This window comes from Thermobia domestica, chromosome 15, assembly GCF_964235325.1.
Source record: "Thermobia domestica chromosome 15, izTheDome1.hap1.1, whole genome shotgun sequence".
NCBI classification, from domain to species: Eukaryota; Metazoa; Arthropoda; class Insecta; order Zygentoma; family Lepismatidae; genus Thermobia; species Thermobia domestica.
In genome coordinates, this window is record NC_137468.1 from 128,676,601 (window position 1) to 128,699,476 (window position 22,876).

Genomic DNA, 22,876 nt, shown 5'->3' on the forward strand with positions numbered 1-22,876 from the left:
GTGAAGCAGAACGAAATTTCACTTTCATGTGTTGTTATTGCAAATCTAAATTAGAGACAAGGAGAAAAGAAACGATCCATTTCTGTGAATATCATAGAACAAAGTCAGTCACATACAAGGAAAAAAGCAGGTGGAAGAGGTAGCAGGGTCATGGGGAAGCACAGAGTAAGACAAAAGTAGCAAAGGGGAGGAAAAATAGACAATGTCTTTCATTCTTCATCTTGCTTTGTTTTCAGAAGGTTCTTCGCTATCCACAAGAGTAGAATTACTTGATGTAAGAACTGTTCCATGAATGGTGAGCGCAAGCCTGTGAAAATCATATTATTATTACTATTAAAACAAAACTTTACGGTTCTGTAGCTTACAAAATAGCTAGAAAATTGCGTGATGCATGGCCACATCATTGACTATCAGTCTGCATTATTCTGGGGTATTTCACCGTAGTTTGTTGATTCTTAATCCAGGCAAATCCCCAATTGGTTCACTATATTGAGTCAAAGATTATTATTATTATTTCTAGCGAGCGTAGCCTAGTGGTTAGCGTTCTTCTTTCGCAAAAGGGAGATACTGGGTGCAAAGCTTGTGGCCTGCTACCCTGGACGGTTTTACCAGATTTTTTCGTTGTTCCACAAGCTAAATATCGGGATGTTATGTATAAGCATAAATCTTCCCTGATTTTCTCCTTTCCTTTTTCCATTATTGATGTTAAAATATTCTGTTGTAAATTGGCCTTAGAGGTTGCATTTGAAATATTGTTATATAAATAAATGAATGTTTAAAGCACGCCAGGCACGCGCCCAGAATTTTTTTGTTTAGAGTGATCCGAAGATTTTTGCGGTCCTAATATGTATATGTAGTATTGAACCTGTGTTACTCAACACCCGAAAAGAAGATGCGTAATTGTTAATTTGTGCCTCCTATTAAAAATGATAGAGCTAGAGACATTAAATACAATTTTAGGCTATATCATTCGTTTCGACGTTAAACCAGTATACTTATGTTAAGAAAGTTCACAAACGTTCGTCGAGTTACGAATTTTGGCGGGGGGGGGGGGGAGGAATCTGAATCCGGTCAATCTCCACGTACGTCCTGATCACCACTGACAATCTTACACACTGCCAATAGGCTGTCATAACCCGGGTTTCTTTCCAGCACTGCATTTAGTTTCTTTCGAAATTTTCCCCCTACATCTCCACAAACACCTTACAGCAGTCTCTTTGCATCCTCTATGATTTCCATGGATTCCGGAAGAGGCCGCTCAACAGTCTCTAGCGTTTTTATGCTTGTAGGTAGCCGACCGAAATTGCTGTCTATGTATGCGATATCACACGCTAGTTTTCAATCATTAAACAGTTTCTGAGCAATGCCAACTGAAACAGCAGACTCCGATCGAAATGAATGAACAACAGGCTTAATTGTTTGAAAATGTTAATTGTAGAAATGTACTGAGTGTATCCAAGTGCCCCATCGCGTTAGCACAGGCTCCGGAGGAAGTGGCACGTCTGGCTGTTGATCTCTGTAAACTTGAACACGTTGTGGCGCCTTAACAAACAATTTTTTCGTGGAAGAAACTAGTTGATTTACTTCGCAAAAGTTGTCTCTCACCTCTTCAGCAACACGCTGAAGAGCATAGGCCATACAGGTGAAATGAATTAAGTGAGGGTAAAAAAACTATAAGTGTTCTAGCCGCTTTGAAAGTGTACGCTGCACTGTCTGTATAGAGAAACAGGACTTTTTCTTCCTGAACTCCTCTTGGCCACAACACTTTAAGACCATCGTTTACAAAGCGACCAATCGTGGAATGATTCGTGCGTTCCAGCAATTTACTCGCAATAGGATAGGATTTAGATGGAGCATCTTCACTTAACTTTGCAATCACCAAATTTGCTACATAACGTCCCAAAACGTCTTTTGTTTCGTCCACAGAATTCAAAATATATGAACTACCTATTTCTATCCTAATGGTATCTATAGCTTCCCTATAACAAACTTCGAGATAACACTTTCGAAGAGTGGATTCGTCAGGAATTCGACGCCCGCAGTACTTCTCCAGAAAAGCACGGTATTTTGGCACTTGAACTTTGTTCCAAGGAATGTTTGCTGCTATCATTGCTTGGCGCAAGTCTTTGAAAAACTCACTCACTGAAGTATCTTTTTGTATTTGTGTCAAGAGTACTTGCTTTTGCAGTTAGCAAATTTTTATTTCTTGCATGGAGTGCACTTCGTACATGTTGTTCTAACTGAGATTTCATTGAACATCAGATTCTTTTATCACATACTTGGCACAACACCACTTTACTGTCCGTAGTAAACCCATCATCAATAGTTACCCACGACCATGGGCGGCGATTAGGGGGGGCAAAGAGGGGCAGTTGCCCCCCACTTTTTTGAAGTGACCCATTGATGTATATAGTTTCATTTGGAAATGTAAAGTTATTGTGTATATATTACTGGTTCATAGTAAAGAATGATGCCATATATTTGCCGTTTCGTGAGTACGTATTGGTTAGTTCTTTTCCCGTTGTGTTAAGAAAGCTACAGGAATTGCTTTTTAATTGCCACTGAAAGTGGTCCAAAATTTAACGTATTGGAGCACAATGATTCCAGCGTACTTCATTTCTTCTTACAATGTTAGTCAGCCGCTTTGAAACTAATTGAGATAACACACACACAAAAAAAACCTTTCACAAGTTATTTTTTAATTGCATAAAAATTGACTAAAATGTATTTTCTTTTTTTCTAATAGCAAGGAATATTGATTAAAAACAGCAATAAGAAAGAATTACTACCTTTTTCATTGTTTTACAGTGTAATATACGAGTGAAGTGATGTGTTTAGGGGTGTACGAGGGTATATAGAATTAAATTTACTGAATTCAACATAATTCTAGGTTTCAGGATTATTTTGTATAACTGGAGTGTGGATTGATTCTAAGTATTGTTGAGTTTAGATGTATTCCAAGAAAGTGAAAACTGTACCTAATGGCAACGAAAATGTTTCGAGAAGCTTACTGTCTTTCTAGAGTAATAACATACATTTAATACCTTGTGTGGAATTAAAAATATAAGTTGTTCATTAATCCCTAATTCACTAAAGTTTCTATGTAACTTTTGCAAAACAAGCCTCATTATTCATTACTGAGTAATACAGTGTTAGCCTAAAAGAAATATACAACTTTAGTGGTCCCCCAAATGAAGTTTTAATTACATGGTAACGTCACTTACGTGAGTTGTAGGTTACATCTGGAAGTGGCTGTGATACAACTACAGATGTTCTATGTGTGATCCTTTCGGTACACGGGAAACATCTAGTCTGTAGTCCAATTCTTCCAAAACAGGCATCAAAGTCTGACTGTCCACCAATGCAACAGCATCTCTGATTCGTTCTTTCATTTTCGTCAGACTGAGGGAGGAGAGGGAACATACACATTATCTTTCCTGAAACCCCACAAAAAGTAATCACACGGTATGAGGTCTGGACTTCATGGTGGCCATTGAGTCATAGCCATGTTCTCATCAGTTGAATGGCCAATCCACCGCCTAGGAAGAACTTCGTCAAGATAACCCCTTACATCGGAATGCCAGTGAGGTGGGGTTCCATCCTGCACAAATATGAAATTGTCACTATCTTCTTCAAGTTGTGGCATCAACCAAAGTTGCAACATGTGCAGGTACGTTCTTCCAGTAACAGTTTCTTCTTGAAAAAGAACGGTCCATACACCTTTTTAAGCGATACAGCACAAAACACGTTAACCTTTCTGAGTCTCTAACCTGCTCTGTTTACGACATCACTAGTGTGAAAGGTTCATTCGTCCCCAAATGTAAGCAGCTCAATGAGGTCATATTTTTCTTCACAAAGATTTTGTATGAACACGCAAAATGAACGTTGCTGTTTGTCATTTTCATTGAGACTTTGCAGTAATTGCAGTCGATATGGATAGAACTTGAGACGTTTGCATAGAATGTTCCAGACAGTCTTTTGAGGGATATCAAGTTCTTTTTCTGCACGTGTCGTTGATTTCCTCGGGCTACGAGCGTAGCTCGCACGAACGCGCTCAACTGTTTCATTTGACACTGGAGGTCTTCCCGTGGATTTCTTCTTACACAGACAATCTGTTTCTTCAAATTTATGAACCCAGTCATAAATGGACTATCGTGTGGGTGGTTCTTTCCCATACTTTGTCCTAAAATGACGTTGCACTACAGTAACTGAATTTGTCTTGGCATATTCCGGAACACAGCCTTCTCAACTTGACTCGCCATATTCCTCCAAGCCACGTCAATGTGAAGTTCGAGGGCAGGGCCACTTACGTCACACACCCGTCATTGAAACAAACGAAAAACTGTCAGCCGCAAAACTTCAAGTATGTATGCATGTACCACAGGTAAAATCTTTTTGCTCAAAAAAATTTTATACATAGTATAACTTGTCTCTTTCTTTTAGTTAACCCTGTATTATCCTTTCTATTTATTTGTTTTGCAAGTTTGTTATTAAATAATCTGATCACAATTTTTCAGACAGCATTTTAAGATGTTCATGAGCAAGAAATCAAATCTCTTCTTACACTTTCGTTGTTTAAGAATACAAAGAGCTAGTACCTACTTCCGTTTCCCTTGTTAATTTCCTTAATAAAATATGAAATAGAATATACAGTATTTTAAATGAAAAATATAGTATCCTATTAGTTATACAACCTTTCGACAAGCAAAGTGTTAGCATCAACCAGGTAAACTAACATTGGTATACAAATATTCAAATCATGCCTTGCCCCCCCACTTTTAACGTCCAATCGCCGCCACTGCCCACGACCGCAATTTCGAGGATAAAGTTGAGGCAACCGGAGTCATTTCTAACTTCGACGGTCAATACAGAACACGTGCGTTTTGCAACTGCAATACTAGAGTTCTGTCCTCCTGTCATTCAGTTGAACAAGCGAAGTTCTTTGAAAGCATACGTTACCTGCTATGATATTGCCATTGTCGCCAAGTTCTTGGAACGAACTCTTGCAGTAAATTGCTGGAAGCACACTAGCATACAGTTTTATCTTGAATTGCAGGATTTGCTTTAATCTTTTTTCCCGTCCGACCTCCGATAACAATCAAATAGACTTCATTTTAGGAATTTCCTGGCCAGTCGCCTCTCAGGCACTTGATCTGTCTTCCTCCAGAGTTGAGAATAAAGGGCACTCCTAATGTACCCCCGAGGGAGGATTTTTACATGTTTCATCTTATATTTCTTTTGTTATCGGCGAAAATTCTGCGAAACATGATTTGACAAATAAAAAAGAGAGAAATATTTCTCTTTCGGTAAAGAAACGAAAAGATAGACATTGCAAAATTGAATCTAGATGCAAGCATTGCACAGTTGCAGAGTTTATTTTTATATTTTAAATTAAAATTTCAGTAAACGCAAAATTTTAAGGCAGTTTTATGTAAAAAAAAAAATATGTAGAAACCATAGAAATATGTAATTTTAGTCAAAATATGTAATATGAAATTTGAGTTGAAGCATTCCTACAATTGTGAATCACAAACATTTAAGGACTTGACGAACCTACATATGAAGGAAAAAATATGTAATTACATACAAATCCGGACATTACTCATTATCATCATCTCCTTTACCCTAACTGGCATAAACGTAAAACTCAAAACTTTTGTTTCATTTCTGTTCAGCGACAAGCCACCTCCTTGCTTGTTTTCTGAACATGTATACATGATCTTGATTTGTTGATAATTTGAGCTGGAGAAGTTGTTTCTGAGCAGACGTATATCCAATATTTCAATCGCCAGTATTGTGTGAAATCGCTATAGAAGGTAGATTTTAAAATGTACTGTACCTGAAAAGCTTATTACACCCAAGAAAGTACTTACGAGAGTCACTGGCAAGAGGGTGTAATAAAAGGGTGTTATGAAACAAGTTGAGAATTACTAATCTATACTGAAATATTCTGTACCCATCACTGTATAGTAGGGTGTATCGAAAAGAACTTTTTTTCGAAATTCGGTTACGGCTAGTGCGGATTTTTGGCCAAATGGCATCAATAAAACGTATAAAAAATTTCAACTCGATCAGACAACTCCTTCTGCTGCCGAGTAGAGCCCAAATATTAGAAAAATCAACAAAAGATTCACTTTTCAACTGATTTTCCAAAAAATATTTTTTAAATATTTCCTATATTTTTCGGTCTTTTAAATTATTGAAATAGCATTGAAAAGGAGAAATAAATACATAAAACAAATTTATTACGGTTATTTCTGTACATCATAAACATAAAAACCTAGTTAATTATTTGTAAAAATGCACTGATTTTCTGGCGTATCGTACAATTAAATTTTAATATAAAATTATTGAAGTCTCTTGAATAACGAAGAAAACACTTTAGTGATAAATTCTAAGAGCAGTAATAGTATAAATAATTTGCTCCCAATGCCGTATGCATCTGCTTATCACACTAGATCACCTGCCGCCCACCTCTTCCTGAACGCCTCTTCTCTTGTACTTGCCCAGCTGAAGGGATCGGTCTTATCAGTCGCCAGCAGTCAACCAGCTGTGTCGAACGTGATTGTCGCTGCTTGAGTTATTAGTGCTGTAGGAAATTTTAACTGAACAATTTGTTTTCGTGTGAAGTGCAGTATGTAGAAGTGAGAACAGTGTTTCAGTTGTGTTAAGTACTTTTTATTAGGAAGAGAGTGACAGATACGCTGACGTTATGGCATCGACAAGTTTGTTACGGTCTGACATTAGGAATAGTATTATTGGGACACCCAAGGAATTGGGTAGAACACAGCTACCAACCGTTGAAATGTATTGAGACAATACCTATGGGAGCGAGAAGAAAAAATGAGAATTTCGGTATCCCGGAAAGAACCTTCAACAAAGGGTTTATCTTCTATCGTCGCCAGGAAGATTGTAGAAAATTGAGATTACGCCTCAATCTTGTGGTTCTTTGATCTAGAAGAAAAGGCGCCTCTAGCACTGGTACTTTTCTTCCTTTTTCGCAGTTGCAGGCAAGAGGATCAGAACACTTACAAAAGGCTATATCAAATGAAATATTTTTGGCAGGCTGTTGAAAATCAGCAATTCGTTTCGGAGAAGTTTGGAAACCGGACTTTGCTGAGTTTTGCAAGTCACGGACAATATTATGGTACTTGAATATCATTGGAACAATCCTTCTGACACTGAAAATTGCTTCGCCGCTGATTGAGGCGTAATCTCAATTTTCTACAATCTTCCTGGCGATGATAGAAGATAAACCCTTTGTTGAAGGCTCTTTCCGGGATCCCGAAATTCTCATTTCTTCTTCTCGCTCCCATAGGTATTGTCTCAATACATTTCAACGGTTGGTAGCTGTGTTCTACCCAATTCCTTGGGTGTCCCAATAATACTATTCCTAACGTCAGACCGTAACAAACTTGTCGATGCCATAACGTCAGCGTATCTGTCACACTCTTCCTAATAAAAAGTACTTAACACAACTGAAACACTGTTCTCACTTCTACATACTGCACTTCACACGAAAACAAATTATTTAGTTAAAATTTCCTACAGCACTAATAAATAACTCAAGCAGCGACAATCACGTTCGACACAGCTGGTTGACTACTGGCGACTGATAAGACCGATCCCTTCAGCTGGGCAAGTACAAGAGAAGAGGCGTTCGGGAAGAGGTGGGCGGCAGGTGATCTAGTGTGATAAGCAGATGCATACGGAATTGGGAGCAAATTATTTATACTATTACTGCTCTTAGAATTTATCACTAAAGTGTTTTCTTCGTTATTCAAGAGACTTCAATAATTTTATATTAAAATTTAATTGTACGATACGCCAGAAAATCAGTGCATTTTTACAAATAATTAACTAGGTTTTTATGTTTATGGTGTACAGAAATAACCGTAATAAACTTGTTTTATGTATTTATTTCTCCTTTTCAATGCTATTTCAATAATTTAAAAGACCGAAAAATATAGGAAATATTTAAAAAATATTTTTTGGAAAATCAGTTGAAAAGTGAATCTTTTGTTGATTTTTCTAATATTTGGGCTCTACTCGGCAGCAGAAGGAGTTGTCTGATCGAGTTGAAATTTTTTATACGTTTTATTGATGCCATTTGGCCAAAAATCCGCACTAGCCGTAACCGAATTTCGAAAAAAAGTTTTTTTCGATACACCCTACTGTATAGTCTTAACTAGAATAAAATAAATAAAAGCTCGGTTCCGAGAGCAAAAAAGTCTTAGTAAATATATTATTACACGATTTTGAAATATATTTAAAATCATGTTTTAAACTGTTCAAAATGTTTAAAACATGCTTTTTTCTGTGTATTTTAAAACATGTTTAAAACATTTTGAATACCTTTTTCCTGTTTTAAACACATGTTTGTTCTTTTTTAAAAAAAGAACTGTATTTTTTCCAACCCCGGTGGCAGAGCGTTCACTTCTGGTGCATGGGGTCCCTGGTTCGATCTCCGCTGACGCCTAGTGAACTTTGTTGTGGACAAACCGGGGCTTCAAGTTTCGCCTATTCAAGATTTGCCTAATACCTCCTAGCTATTGAAACGCCAATCAAAACGATGACACAGAGCTAATTTTCTTATTAGGCGAAAGTTGAATTTTATTTAAACCCTGGTTTAGCTCGCGTGTTGGTAGTCCTGCACCTCATTCATAATTTATAGTGTATAAAAGCCACAAAAATTAACCAATCCTTGACACTGTGCACTATTGGGAATGAACGATACGGTTCGGTTGGATCAGACCCACTGCTGCTTCAGATGAAAAAGGACATAGAAACAATCAGTTTTAAGGAGAGCTTTTATGTTCTACTATTTTAGGTTGCATTTAATAAATTCTGCTTCTTCCAGAATAGGAAAGGTATCTATTACACTGAAAAACTAAAAAGAATAAGAAAGAAGGAACTTCAAAAGATTCATAAAAGTTATGTATAATTCGAGGGTAGGTCAATACTGTTCAGCCGCCCTTTGTCAGTCTGAAAGCTCAGATAATGCACTAATAGATAGTGTAATTCAGGATATCAGAACTAACAAGTTGCGCCCAGGATTTTGTAAACATTGAATTTGGTAGAGCGTAAAGTACAGGATCTGACCTCTGTTGCATATAAATAAAATCAAACATATGCAAAAGAGACAGATCGAGATGTCAAAGAGGTTGAAATGGGTAAGAATTGAGTAGTTTTTAGGACTGGTTAATCTACTTGCTCTTACTTGTAAATCTTGATGTTGCCTTCTCGATGATTCTTCCAGTGGATTGATGTCCGTCCATCCATCTCTCTGGTCAGCTGGGCGTCCAGGTAGTCGTGTGTTAAGAGTCTGCGAAACCCGGGCAGGGAAACCAACGTTGCGAATACAGTAAATCTAATCAAAGTCGAAATTACTCTTTAAGAGATTATGCATTGCAACTGATAACTACAACTTTTGCTAAGGCAAAATGCTCTCTAAGTTATAACAAGGTGAAACTTCTTGTAAAGACGAAATCGTGGTTCGTGCTCCTACATGCTGACTCGTCTCTCTTGCGATCCGGACTACCTCTTCCCAAAAGTGTCTCAATGGTTTTGTTCGATGTCCCTTCCGGGTCAATATCCTGGGTCATTGACTATTTCTTCTGTGTTAATGAAAAGTGCGTTCTCATAGATTAACCAAAAGTGTGGTGATGATAGGAATGCTGAGAGGGAAACAATCTGTCGTTTTTATTGATTGAGAAATTACATGTATAAGAAAGAAATGAGAGACAGCAAGAAAACTTCCTAGTAGGAAAAGCAAATGAACTTAGAAAAAAATCGAAAAGTGATTGAACATTAAATGAACAATTATGCTGTTCACTACATTGAATTTTAAAATAAAATGTCCCATAGTTCAAAATAAAATGTTTCGTTATGTGTCCAAATACACATATCTTCACAATACTAAGATAACGCCAAGATGTCCCTTTCATCTTGTTATTTGGTTCCCAAAATGTGACTTCCCTACAATTAATGCATATGTCTGAGTAAAACAATCTCGAACAAGAACAGTTGAACTAAGGGAATGAGGGTATTACATTTACAATACACCAGCTTCAGAAAAGAATTTGATACTGCGGTATGTCCAAATAAGTAATTGGGTAGCATTCTTCATTTTCTCCTCGGATCCCCAATCAATTGCTGGAATATCTTACTCCAGCCGGGTTTGCTTCTGATAGTACACCTTCAAAACGTGGCGTCTGCTCGCAAGCTTTTCTGTGTAAAACTGAGAGATGAGTGACTGGTGTGAAATAAGTCTTCTGAATGTGAAATACCGACAGAATGCCAGTGCCTTACTATCATGCCATCCATAAAGGCGTAATTGAGAAAGTTATCCTACTTTTACGAGTCTTTCAGGATTCATAGTAGATGGATCAATTGAACGGGTGAGTTGAAAAAGGTACATATTCCAAAAATATCACAAATTAAACTGAGATAGCCATTTTTTTCTTTGGACGTATCTACATCCATACAGCAGAAAAAGAAGCATATTTCACTATTGCAAATAATCTTTCCAAAAATATGTAGATGTGATTGAGTTGAAGAAGGAACATATTCCAGGAATATGTCCCTTCTTCAACTCACTGCCACGCTAGTGCCGGCGGCACTCGCCACAGCGCTAGTGCTCAGTTATGAATTATGACTTAACAGGTGAGCTGTTGTTTAAGGTCATGTTGGTTTAAAACCCTAAATAGTGGCAGACTTAAGAACGAGCAGGACACATTATTAGTGAGCCTAATTGAGAGGCATGAGGTTGCAAGGCTCAGACCACCAAATCAAAACCCAAAGCAATACGAGTCCTCTTTCAAGTAATTTGCCACGAAAGGAACGAGCAGAGTTGAAGTATGTCGTAATGCGTACATAAGCCTTCATGCTGTGTCACGCAAAGTTGTTATTAGGTTGACAAAGATTTTGGCTTCTTGGAAATTCCCTATTGACATGAGAGGTAAACAGGAACACCGTTCTAATACTGTTCCAGCCTCACATCTAGTTAAAATACATGAACATATTGATTAATTTCATAAATATGTTGCACATTATACGTCTACATCAGTCATATATCTCGATGCTCAGCCTAATGTGGCAAAAATGCATGAACTTTTCATACAAAAATTTCCTGACTTGAAGAATGTAATTAAGTACCCACACAGCAAGGAATATTTCCTCAATCAAAAGAAAATATTTTCCTTGGTTTCCAAAAGATTTTCCTTCTCTGTACATTTCCATGCTGGTTTCCCCAATGTATTACAAATATTTCCCGAAAATATTTTCCCAAAAATGTTTATAAAACATTTCAGAAATTGCCTGGAGTACATTTTGAGAATGCTTGCCGGAAAGTAAATCCAGGAAAATATTCACAAAATATATTAGAAATATTGTTTTGGATCTAATTTAATATATTTTCACTGTTGAGAAGGGAAATATTTTTGAAATGATACTAAAAATGTTTTCCATATGTCATACGGAAAACAATGAAACGTAATATACTCCACATATTTAAAAAATGTTTTCTAATACGTTATTTGGAATATTTTCTATTTTTACGAGAAAACGTATTAAATATATATTATAAAAACATTTAGAATATTTAAAAAAAATATTTCGTAATATAAGAAATATTTTTCAGAAATGTTTTTAAAAGGTTTACTTAATTTTTACAAAAGTATTTTGGTAATCTTCTTCTATAACTTAAATTAAATATTTTCGTATGATATTTTAGTATTATTTCCAGAATATTTTATCAAATTTTGAATATAAAACTTTAAAGCAGATAAAAGAAAACATTAAAAATGAATAGAAAAATGTTTTCCATTCTGTTTTGGAAAATATTTTGTGTCTTTAGTGAACAACATTTTCTGATATAGGTCTATTATAGAAACATTTTTACATTGTTTTCAGAATATACTCTTCCGTTATTAGAGAAAACATATTCCTTGTTAGATCTGAGAAGTATCCCAAATATTTGCCGGAAATATTTTTTAAAATGTGTTTGGAGAACATTTAATGAAGTACAGGAAGCAGTGGCGTTAAATAAGCTTTCCGGGCTTAAGTCCCACCAAAATTTGTTTTACTATATTAAAGTAAATAAAATATCCTGCACAATTTTCACATGTCCAGGAATAAAGTTAGCAAAAATTCCCTCCACGAAACAAAATCGTAAATACGCCACTGACAGGATGCGCATTTTTAGAACGTTAGTAGAAAATAATGTAAGGACAATTTTCACAAATTGTAATAGAAATATTGTGTTGAATGTAATGTAATATGTTTTCAATGTTGAGAGCAGGGGTAAAAGTGGATTTGAAAAGGTGGGGGGGACGGTAGGTAGCGGATGACGTCACGCCATTGCCCCTGACTATCTTTGACCATTGTATTTTTTTTAGGAACTGGGGAGACGCCGTACATATTTTTGCCAGGTGGGGGCGGCATCCCCCCGCACTTTTACCTCTAGTTGAAAGAGAAAATGTTTTCGAAGTAACACTAAAAATGTTTTACATAGGGCCTACATGATAAAGAAAACAGAATAGGCCTGTGAACAGAATAAAATGTTTTCCAACATGTCATATGCAATCTTTTCTATTCTTACAAGAAAACATATGAAATGTAATTTTTAAAATATTTCGAATATTTTAAAAATAAATTCGTTCGTAATATGAGAAATATTTTTAAAACGCCTATTAATTTTGTATGGAAATGTTTTTGTTACCTTTCCTGTAACTTAAATGAAATATTTTCATGCAATATTTTAGAATTATTTCCAGAATATTTTATCGAATGTTGAATCAATTCTCTCACAAGAGTGTCGTAGTAGCATTATTACCAATCATTATACTAATTATAGCAGCATCAAATAAATATATTTGTTAAAAATTTGAAATTTATAATATCTTGGTGACATCGCACAGGCATTTATTTCAGATCGCAAAATAGCATCGCTACATCAACCGTCATTTGTTTCTCAAAAGTACCAGCATTCCTTGCGCGATATGTTGAATTTGAATGTTGATCTGTTCCTGTGAAGTTCTGACAGAATCTCGGCAATTCTAAAGATCAAAGATTCATGTGAAACACTAATTCCAATGTTACCATTTTACAGTTATATTTATTATATAAATAGGAAGAAGGCATCTGGATCTGAACGGTCGTGCCTATGAAGAAGGTGTCCAATTGGAGGCCGAAATGAAATGAAATGAAGCTTACAACAAAAGTCGGTAAGTAGAACGATTACATAAAATAATTTAGCTTTATTGTCTGTAAAATTTAGCTTTATTGTCTGTAATAAATTCATGTGGGAGGCTAGATTTCCATTGTTTATGATTATACATAAAATACCGTGCAGGTTTCTTTTGGCTCACCATTCGAAATAATTGCTGAAAAATGAATTATTTTAATAACTTTCTTTTTATTGTCTCCTAAGTGATTTTCGATAGGCGATTTGAAATACGTCACATGGCATAGATGAGATCAGGGGCGTCATTTAGGGGGGCAGGAGGGGGCAATTGCCCCCCCCAAGAGTTTGAGAAATACATATACTTTAATAGATTGTCTACTAATATACTAGTACAAAACTTGAAAATCTTATGTCGGTGGTGCTCTTGCCCCCCCCCCAAGCGAAGTCTGAAATGACGCCCCTGGATGAGATTCTAAGGGAGCGTCAGAAGTAATTGTCGAAAAATTAGTTATTATTTTATGATTTGCGTATATATATACGGGGCCGGATGTATCACGTAAAAACTACAGTGCAAAAAATACAAATCAGCCTACGTGGCCACTAAAAAGCACCAATAGGCAGGGCTCTAGAACACAGGTCTCCCTTCCCATTTATATGTAATATAGACAGAAATCAACGTGCCCTGCGGGGCTGTAACCCGCTTTCACTTGCTAACGCTCGCTCGGCAATACTATGTGAATTAAATACTTTACTTTGGTACAGAGAAAGAAATCTGTTAACCTATATGGGGACCTGTGTTCTAGAAACTTCCCGCAACAATACTATCTGAATCAGAACAGGGCGAAGGTGGAGGACAACAGGAGCGAGTAGATGCTTTCCAAAGGGAAAAGATGTGGGCAAGTCTTTACTTTAGGCAAGGCAGTGGCAATAAACCATTCATCTGGACCTGTTCCTGCAGTTAGTTAGGCCTACAGTTCTCAAGAAGGAAAGACAGAAGATAACGTGCCCTACGGGGCTCTAATCCGCCTTCAATCGCTAACGCTCGCTCGGCGATTTGTATTTTATAATATTACTACCTTGCCCAAAGTAAAGAGTTACCAGGCGTATATTACCATTTTAATGACAGGTTATAATAATTCTGCGTGTAGATTTACTTCTGGCGTGCCACTCGAAATCTCTGTTTCTTTCAGAAGTAATGTTCCGGGGGCATTGCTAATACTATTCTAGTTATTATTGTAAACGTATTGTTTTGGATGCTCCGGGGGGCACTGCCCTCCCAACAACAGGTCTGGAAGAAACACTGCTCGAAATGCTTACTGAGATATAATTCTTTCGCCACTTTCTTTCTTGTTGTGTATTCAATGATTTTCGACAAGCGAAGTATAAATTTTTCACTTGGCATAGATAAAATTCAAGGAGACCGTCAGAATTAATTGCCGAAAAGTTACAATTCTTTTACGATTTGCGTATTTATACTGAGTCCTGATGTGTGGATAAGAAGTACAGTACAAAAAATAGAAATCAATCTGTGTTAGGGGGCTATAAAAAGCACGAATACCATCTAACCGAGTCATGGAGGGTGAAGGCGGGGGCCCAAGGGGGTGCTTCCGAAGGGAGCAGGCACGTACTCTTCTATTTTGATCAAGGGATAATGGCGCGTATATTACCATTTTAATGACGTATTCACGATTTTTTTTTAGGGGACAGACGCTTGGCTAACTTTGTTCCTGGAGATGAAAAAATTCTGAAAGATAATTTATTTACTTTAATATAGTAAGTACAATTTCAATGGGCTTAAACCCGGAAGCCCTCCTTAAATACACCACTGGGTTATAATAATTGTGGGGTTCATTCGAGCAGACGTTTACATCGAGAGCAAAATTTATAGGTAAAATGTGAAGTATTTTTCGTGAAGGAATAAGAGTGTGAATGTAAGTTATTTCTGTCATTGCACAGCTTATTGAAATGGATTTTGAATGCAAATAGGGTAAGAGTAAGCGACGGGAATTTCCGGTTCATACGTCAGTTGTGAACATCTGCGACGGCCGTAATGTGATTATTATTATTATTTTTTTTTTTTTTAAAGAATTGTGTAGTAAAGAGAGAAGGATTATAAAGTTTATGCAGAGTCATGGTATGGGAAGCGCGTAAAATCAACTGCGCAAAGTGTGGAAAAGATGTATTCACGAAGAAAAATTCAGAACAGAGGCAATAGCCCTGCATACACTATTTTTAGTCGTAAAGGTGAGAAAGAAAGGGGGTGTAACACACGTGTATTAGCTGTGAAAGGTGTTTTTTTTTTAAGGATCGAAATTAAGTGTTTTTGAAGATAAGAATAATTACAAATATAGTGAATGACCATCCTCTTTTATGCGTACCCCCCACCCCCCTGTCGCTGATGTTCCTGCTCCCTAAGCTGTCGCTCGGGCCCCCCTGCTGTGCTTCTGCCCTGACTCGGTTAAATAGCGTTCTTGTTTTTTTACTGGCCACCTAGCACAAGTTGTTTCGCCTTTTCTTCTAGAGCTCCTCATTTAGTGCATAGGGAGGCGCGGTTGCTTAGTGCTAGAGCGTTCACCTCCGGTTCTTGGGGTCCCTGGTTCGATGCCAGCTCGCGCCGTGTCGACTTTGTGGTGAACAAACGTCGTGCTCGTGGGTTTTCTCGGGGTTCTCCCGTTTCCCCCCACTTTCTTCATTTCACTCATTTCTCATTATCACCGTTTTCTTTAGCCTAAGCGGCATAAGCGTGGGACGTGAAACTTAAAGGATTTTTCATTTGGTGCATGTTCTGCAAAAAGAAACTGGAAGATGCAGGAAATGCGTCAAAATTTGGTACAACAGCCTGCTAGAGTATTGCCTAATTCTGTGTGCAGGTTTACTATTGGCGTGCCGCTCGAAATATTTGTTGAAAAATTATAATTCTTTCGCTAATTTTGTTATTGTCTCTTAAGTGATTTGCGGCAGGCGAATGTAAATATTTCACCTAGCATATATAAAATTCAAGGGGGCCATCAGACTAGATTTGCCGAAAAATTACAATTATTCTTGTATTGTATTGTATTGTATTGTATTCAGGGTTTGCCCAAGTGGGTCCAGCCCGGAAAAAAACACCGGGTTTTTTCGGGTTGGACCCACCTGGGTTTTTGAGATTTTCGTTAGTATATTATTGGTGCAATTAACGTGATCACATTGGAAGTGATTCTTATCAGATTTTGGACTTTCCTTGGGCAAATTAGGTGCTTTCACGTTAAGGTATACAACATCCAAAGTGAGGCCTTTATAAAGTTCTTAATGCACTGAATGCATTTTAAAAAGCCGTACCTTAGATTGAGATAGTTATAGAACAAATTAATTTTTGAATGTGCTTATATCCTATTTCAAGTAAAATATGCAATTTTATATTTTAGAAAATACTTTCCGTGAATAGTGTGCTCGCTTACTTAGCGACGCCGAAGGACATTATCCCTCATACATCTGATGGGTTTAGTGCTATAGGTGCTGGTACTACTAGTAAATATGTAGTGTATTAATAAAACTATTAGTATTTTTTTTATTATCTTTGATGGTAACACTGGTATTCTTCAGTAGAGTTTGGTTTTCCAACAACAGTTTAGTTTAGTTATTTGTTGCTACTTTTCAACTAGCTTTCTGTAGAATCAACAGCAGCAATAGCGTATAAATTCGTGTCAAATTTAAGAATCTTAGTGCTCGGAGTTTCGAAGGGTGCGTAACGCTTACTATTTCAAGTCCTGAATTCAAACTTTGTACTAGTGGAAGTTTCGATGTACAGTAAAGAAAGCTTGCATTTTCGGAAAATAATAATAAACCTTCGTCGCGAAATAAGTGCTCGGGAATTTTCAGCAATTAAACGCACAAAGCATTGGAACTGAATAATTGAACAATAAAACTATTTGAAAAAAATGAAATGAAATCTTTCAGTTTTACGTCCAACGGTTATGCCTGTTATGCTAAAGGAGACCGTGATTATGAGAAATGAATGAAATGGTGGAATGAACCAAGTGAGAGGAAACGGAAGAACCCGAGAAAACTCACGAGCACGGTGTTTATCCACCAAGAAGTCGACACGGCGCGAGCTGGAATCGAACCAGGGACCCCAAGCACCGGAGGTGAACGCTGTATCACTGAGCCACCGCGTCCCTAATAAAACTGTTTATTTTACGCTGTAAGATATTTAGTTTCATTTAAGACATATTGAAACATTTACTTTATGAAATTGAATTATACAGGGTGTTTCAAAACAACATCGACAACGTTTTTCAGATGATTCCTGACAGCAAAATAAGACAAAAAGTATAGACCAACCTGGGTGCACAATTGCTTCCTTTCGGACTTGTAGGCTGCCGAAAATATGAAAAGATAAACTTTAAAGGTCTATAGCGCCAAAACTGTGGTACCTACCGTAGTCGTGTCGAGACTTATAAACTGAGATGTGCACTCTCCAAAAATACGCGTTTCAGAATCCTGCGGTACTCACGCAACAATTTTTATAGAGCTAGCCTTGCTACTGGCATATAATTTGGAGTACTGGCCAACTACCTCTTGTTCATGTTTTCGGCAGCTTATAACTCCGAAAGGAAGCATTTGTTCACCTAGGTTGATCTATACTTTTTGTCTTACGTTGGTGTCAGGTATCACCTCCCAAACCGGTGTCGGTGTTGTTTTAAAACACCCTACATATATGTTAATTGTTTTAAATTAATTTTCTGGGAGAACGGTCTTGCAACAAGTGCTCGGGAAATTCCCGTAATTCAACGCACAAAGTATCGGAAGTGAACTTCAACAATAGAACCATTTATTTTACGCTAGAAAATATTTAATTTTATTTAAGACATTTTGAAACTTTTATTTTATAAAACATGAGTTACAGATTGATTTGTTTAAATTAAATTAATATATTTGTTCTCAATTAATAAATTTGGCGAATGTCAGTGAGGGTATTAGGCTGATTCGTTCTATATTTGTTCGTTCGTCTGCCTGTACCACGCGTACAACAGGGTACCACTTTCCGTCTTTTAAGTTTAAATTTTCAGGGTACAAGTACGAGACAAACTAAATTTCTCATGTTCAGATTTTGGCGGCATACCAACCTAAAATTTCAAAATAGCGGGTATCCACGCCGCAATTTTCAGTTTTTCAAGTTGAAATTTTCAGAGTAGAAGCACAAGACACTCTAAATTAACTGTATATATTTTGGCGGCGATCCAACGTAAAATTTCAAAATGACAGTCATTTTTCAAAACAGCAGTGAAATTGTTGCAAGTTGTGACAATCATAATCTTGAAATATAAATCACATTTTAACACTTTTACCCTAAAGGCATTGGAATATTTTTTTTTTTAAAAAAAACCTCAAACCCGAAGAAAAAACAATTAATCCCGAAAAACCCCATATGGGTCCAGGTGTGTTGGACTTTTTCAAAAAAGTCCGGGTTTTTCAAACACTGATTGTATTTTATTTATTTTCACACGTTTTCATACAAATTGTTCACAACATGAACGTATGAGTTGGACACGTCACAAGAACATTGAATGTGTACATATTTATACATTTAAATCTACATCCAATAGTAAAATAGCGTCAATTTAAGTAAGAGAGGTACAATTTTTCATTATTCTAATTTGCATACAACGATATGAAACAATATAACAGTTAATAAAGCATTACATTATACATATGCAAAAATATATATACACTTTAAACCGTATCGGACCGGAGTTTTTGAAAATTCCGTATATTAGAGTGAAAGAGGCTCAATTGTTGGTCTGACAGTGAAGCGAGTACGTTTAGAACTAGTTGAAACGTTTAGAAAGTACGTAGTTCATCTCTGCTGCATGGGGTCCTTGGTTCGATCCCAGCTAGCGCCAAGCGGTCTTTGTGGTAGACAAACCGTGTGCGTGTGTTTTCTCGGGGCTGTCCCGTTTCCTCCCACTTACTTTATTCCACTATTTCATTCATTTCTCATCATCAGCGTCTCACCCTGGATGCATAAACGTGGGACGTTAAACTAAATGTTTCATTTCATCTTAATTTCCATGTACAATACCTGCTTCTTGAGTTATACATAATATTTTCAATCTGTGCTAAACTAGTGTATTAATATAGGATGCTGACGTTATAGTACCTACAATTCTCCGCAGAATTTGATATTTATGAATTCTGATAGAAAAACTTCGTGTAGGCTTTGCTTTGGAAGTAGTTTGGAAATACGTGACTTGTTAAACAATGCATGCTAGAAAGTATCTCTCATCCATGTTCCCGAATAGTTTGTTTTCTGCATTACTACTCCCTGAATACAGCGTGGGTGTAAAGTCAGTTCTTATTTGTAACAATGAATATTTCTAAAACTAAACAACTTATCACAGTTTTTTTTTCATCGAATACATTATTAGAGTGCACCATTTGGTTATTAAGTTACATTGCAACGTATGCACCCGCATTTTCCACAACTTCTAAAATGTTAACTGGCCAGCTAAGCTGATGCCAGTTTCTAGGATAATCTAGATTAAAAATAGGTATTGACTTTACAACCACCGTGTATATTCTAAAACTGTTAAATTATTCCTCGTCTTCCTGTAGATTTCATAATATTTTTTATAGAAACGTTGCTTTCATCAATTTCTAATTTACAACGGCAGGGTTGGCTGGTTTAAACAGCTGTTTTTTTTTTTTTTTTTCAAAAAACGCAACAGATTTAAACCAAAAAAAGAACGAAAAATGCTTTAAATCGTGTGAACTTCATGGTGACGTTTCCACATATCACACCATCTGCATTATGTTTATCTACTTTTCATCTTTTAATCAAGGGGTCCCGTGTTCAATTCTCGGTCGAACCACAACCCATCTTTCAAGTGTAAACCAAGTAGCGATTAGGTGTCCCTTTAAGCGAAAGTCTTCTTCGTGATAACTTTTGTATTTCATAAGGATGTTAAGGCTAAACATACGAAACGAAACCGAATTGTATATTTCTACTTGCCTGAATGCCTGTTGTTTTATAAAGAAGCCAAGGTTGCTTAAATATATTGATAGAAATTGGCAAAATGTATCAACTGCCTACGTAGCTTCCAACATCAGCTTGGATTCGACTTTGTTTTAATTTTGTTGAATGTTATCTACATAATAAATTTGTCATTTAATATGATACGTTGAACTTAAAATTTTACATACAAATACATTTAAACTAATAATAGGATTTTCCCAATGGCTAAGGCGGGAGTTTCTTGATTTATATGTAATTCTGTATAATGTTTTTACTTCTGTAACTACTTATCTTTTTGTCCTTCCGAAATGACTCTTGACAATTATATTAACAACTAGGCCTATGTAAAGATCAGTATAACGTATTTTTATCAGGAGTCCTTCGTGAGTGAGTCGACAATCTCACTTGTGACCAATTAGTCCCGGTTTCGTGTCGAAATGGACGATTTCTCTTGGATGTAACCCGAGAAGCGATTTGGATTCCCTTTCAGCATAACCTTGTTGTTGCATAATAACACCAAGACGAAACAAATTAATTTCTGTCCATATCTAATATAAATACATAGAGTAAATTATTTAAACAAAAAAAAAACTTTTTTTTCAATAAAAACCATGGTTTTTGCCAAACCTGTACAACTGCTTGAAAATTAGTATGTAATTTTTCTTTTATTGGAAAAATAAAACGTCAGTGCAAATATTAATTTTTGAGGATGCGCCAATTGCAACTGACTCGGTGAGACTGTCGTCTAAAATCAATGTAATTTGTTTAAGGGCATCAGTTGTATGCTCTAAATTTCCATTACTATTACTTGAGTGCTTAATGTGTATTTCATTACAGGTCTAAGAAATGAAAAACTGGGAGGCCACAGCTTAGAAGCCATCACAAGAAACATCATGAAAAAGACAAGTGCAATAGCTGAGCAATTTAATTGGCACGTTGCAAAAGGAAAGAGCTTTCCTCGTTAACCACTAACACAATAATAGGTAAGAAACTCTCCCTACTGTTCTTTAATCTCATTTTCAGAGTGGAAAACAAAATATAAAAGTTGTCATTTGAAGAGGGATACACTATGTTTAAAATATTAAAAAAAAAAAAAAAAAAACCATTATGGTGCCCTTTTTATTTTCTTCGCTTTAAATACTTACTATTGTGCCATGAATACTTCTCAGTACCATCTTCCTGTGAACTTTATTTCCCAAAAGCATATACTGCAACCGCTGTTATAACATTTAAAAGGCTTTGGAAATCCTTATTTTAGCAAAATGTGCAATTTTCCTGTCCTCAAGTGACACGTTACATTTAAGTGTCCGTGGAAGAGAGAGCTGAATATGTATAAAATATATTTCATCTTTTTACTGAATTGTTCTGTCACGTTGGTAGTTTTCTTGAGCATTTCATGATTAATTCCTACATTATCAAAATTATTCATTTGTATAAGGCAAAGTAATATGTATGGCCTGCTCCGTTGCAAAGAAATCGAGCAAGGTAGCGGTCATCAAAGCCTTAGTAACCATCTCGGCATTCATCTTGTGCGACTGAGGGAAAAAGAATGATCAGGCCCAGATTTGAGATCGGAGCCTTCGGAATGAGACGCTAGTTCTTCATCAACTCAAATGCTGCCACATGTTTTCAAATTATTATTATTTTTAATATTAGGTTTAATATTTATAAAATGCTATACTTTTTAAAAATAAAAGTGCGACAACTTCAATATGTTAAAACGACCGTAATTAAGCTACAGTCTGAGGTATGTCACCTTCAGCTTTAGCTGTTGTCTTCCTTGCCCTTTACACTTTCTTCAGGATGTTACTTTTGTAACACATTATTGTCTTCACAACCTGCTGTAGGTCCTACACAAACATTTTAAATATTTTTGTAAGTTTAAGATGTAATAATTGATCTCTAATCATTCCCTGCTGTTATTATGTTATTAAACACTGCCTATTATTTTTATTTTCAGAAACTGCAACACGAGAGAAACGTAACTAACGATGAGATCGCGTAGATTATTGGGATTTGGCTTCAACATGCCATACAGAGACGAACAAGAAAATCAGTTAAGAATTCAGCTGCAGTTCCACAGAACTTGGAGTGACAATTCCCAGCGTCAAAATTAGAGTTAGTTGTGGTAATCAAAAGTGAGATTATACAGAAGCAAATGAGTATTTCTTGTTATTCAACAATGTGATATTTCTTGAAAGTAGCAAAAAAGTGACATTTCGTGAAAAGATCTATTCCCCATGCGCCGTAGATTTGTGGAACATATTTTTTGCAACATCCATAAATATTGTTGTTGTTGATTTTTATTGAATTAGCGTGTCAGTGACACAATTTCCTGGAACAAGTTTCTACAAGTTAAAATGTGAATTTCTGATATTTGAGAAGATTGTTCTTAATGTATAGAAACAAATAATACGAGCAGCATGAAGATTCTGCTGAAGAGAATGTAAATAAATAAAACCAGAATAGTGTACATTTATATTTTTATTTAGCTACTAACCGATATAAACTGATATATATGCATATTTTTTATAGTGGACAGTGTAAATTATAACTACATAATATTAGCTTGCTCTCATATTTTTTTTCTCCTCAAAATCTTATTTATGCACAGAATGTTTCTGGGTGTTCCACTGCTACTACTGGTATGTGGCCACGCCGTGTATGTATGTTGGGGTGTCTTATGTCATATTGCG

General features: G+C 36.2%; 1 protein-coding gene and 1 long non-coding RNA gene across 2 annotated transcripts in view; one reads left to right on the forward strand and one right to left on the reverse strand.

Moving 5' to 3' along the window:
• LOC145671226 (cationic amino acid transporter 2-like) overlaps positions 1-22,876 on the reverse strand; it is a 1,570,353-nt gene that overhangs the window by 1,070,613 nt on the left and 476,864 nt on the right. The gene's annotated exons all lie outside the window — the stretch shown is intronic.
• Positions 13,009-22,859, forward strand: LOC145671230 (uncharacterized). Its single transcript, XR_014128493.1, has 3 exons — positions 13,009-13,226; positions 21,018-21,163; positions 22,141-22,859. It is a non-coding gene; the product is annotated as an uncharacterized LOC145671230 (long non-coding RNA).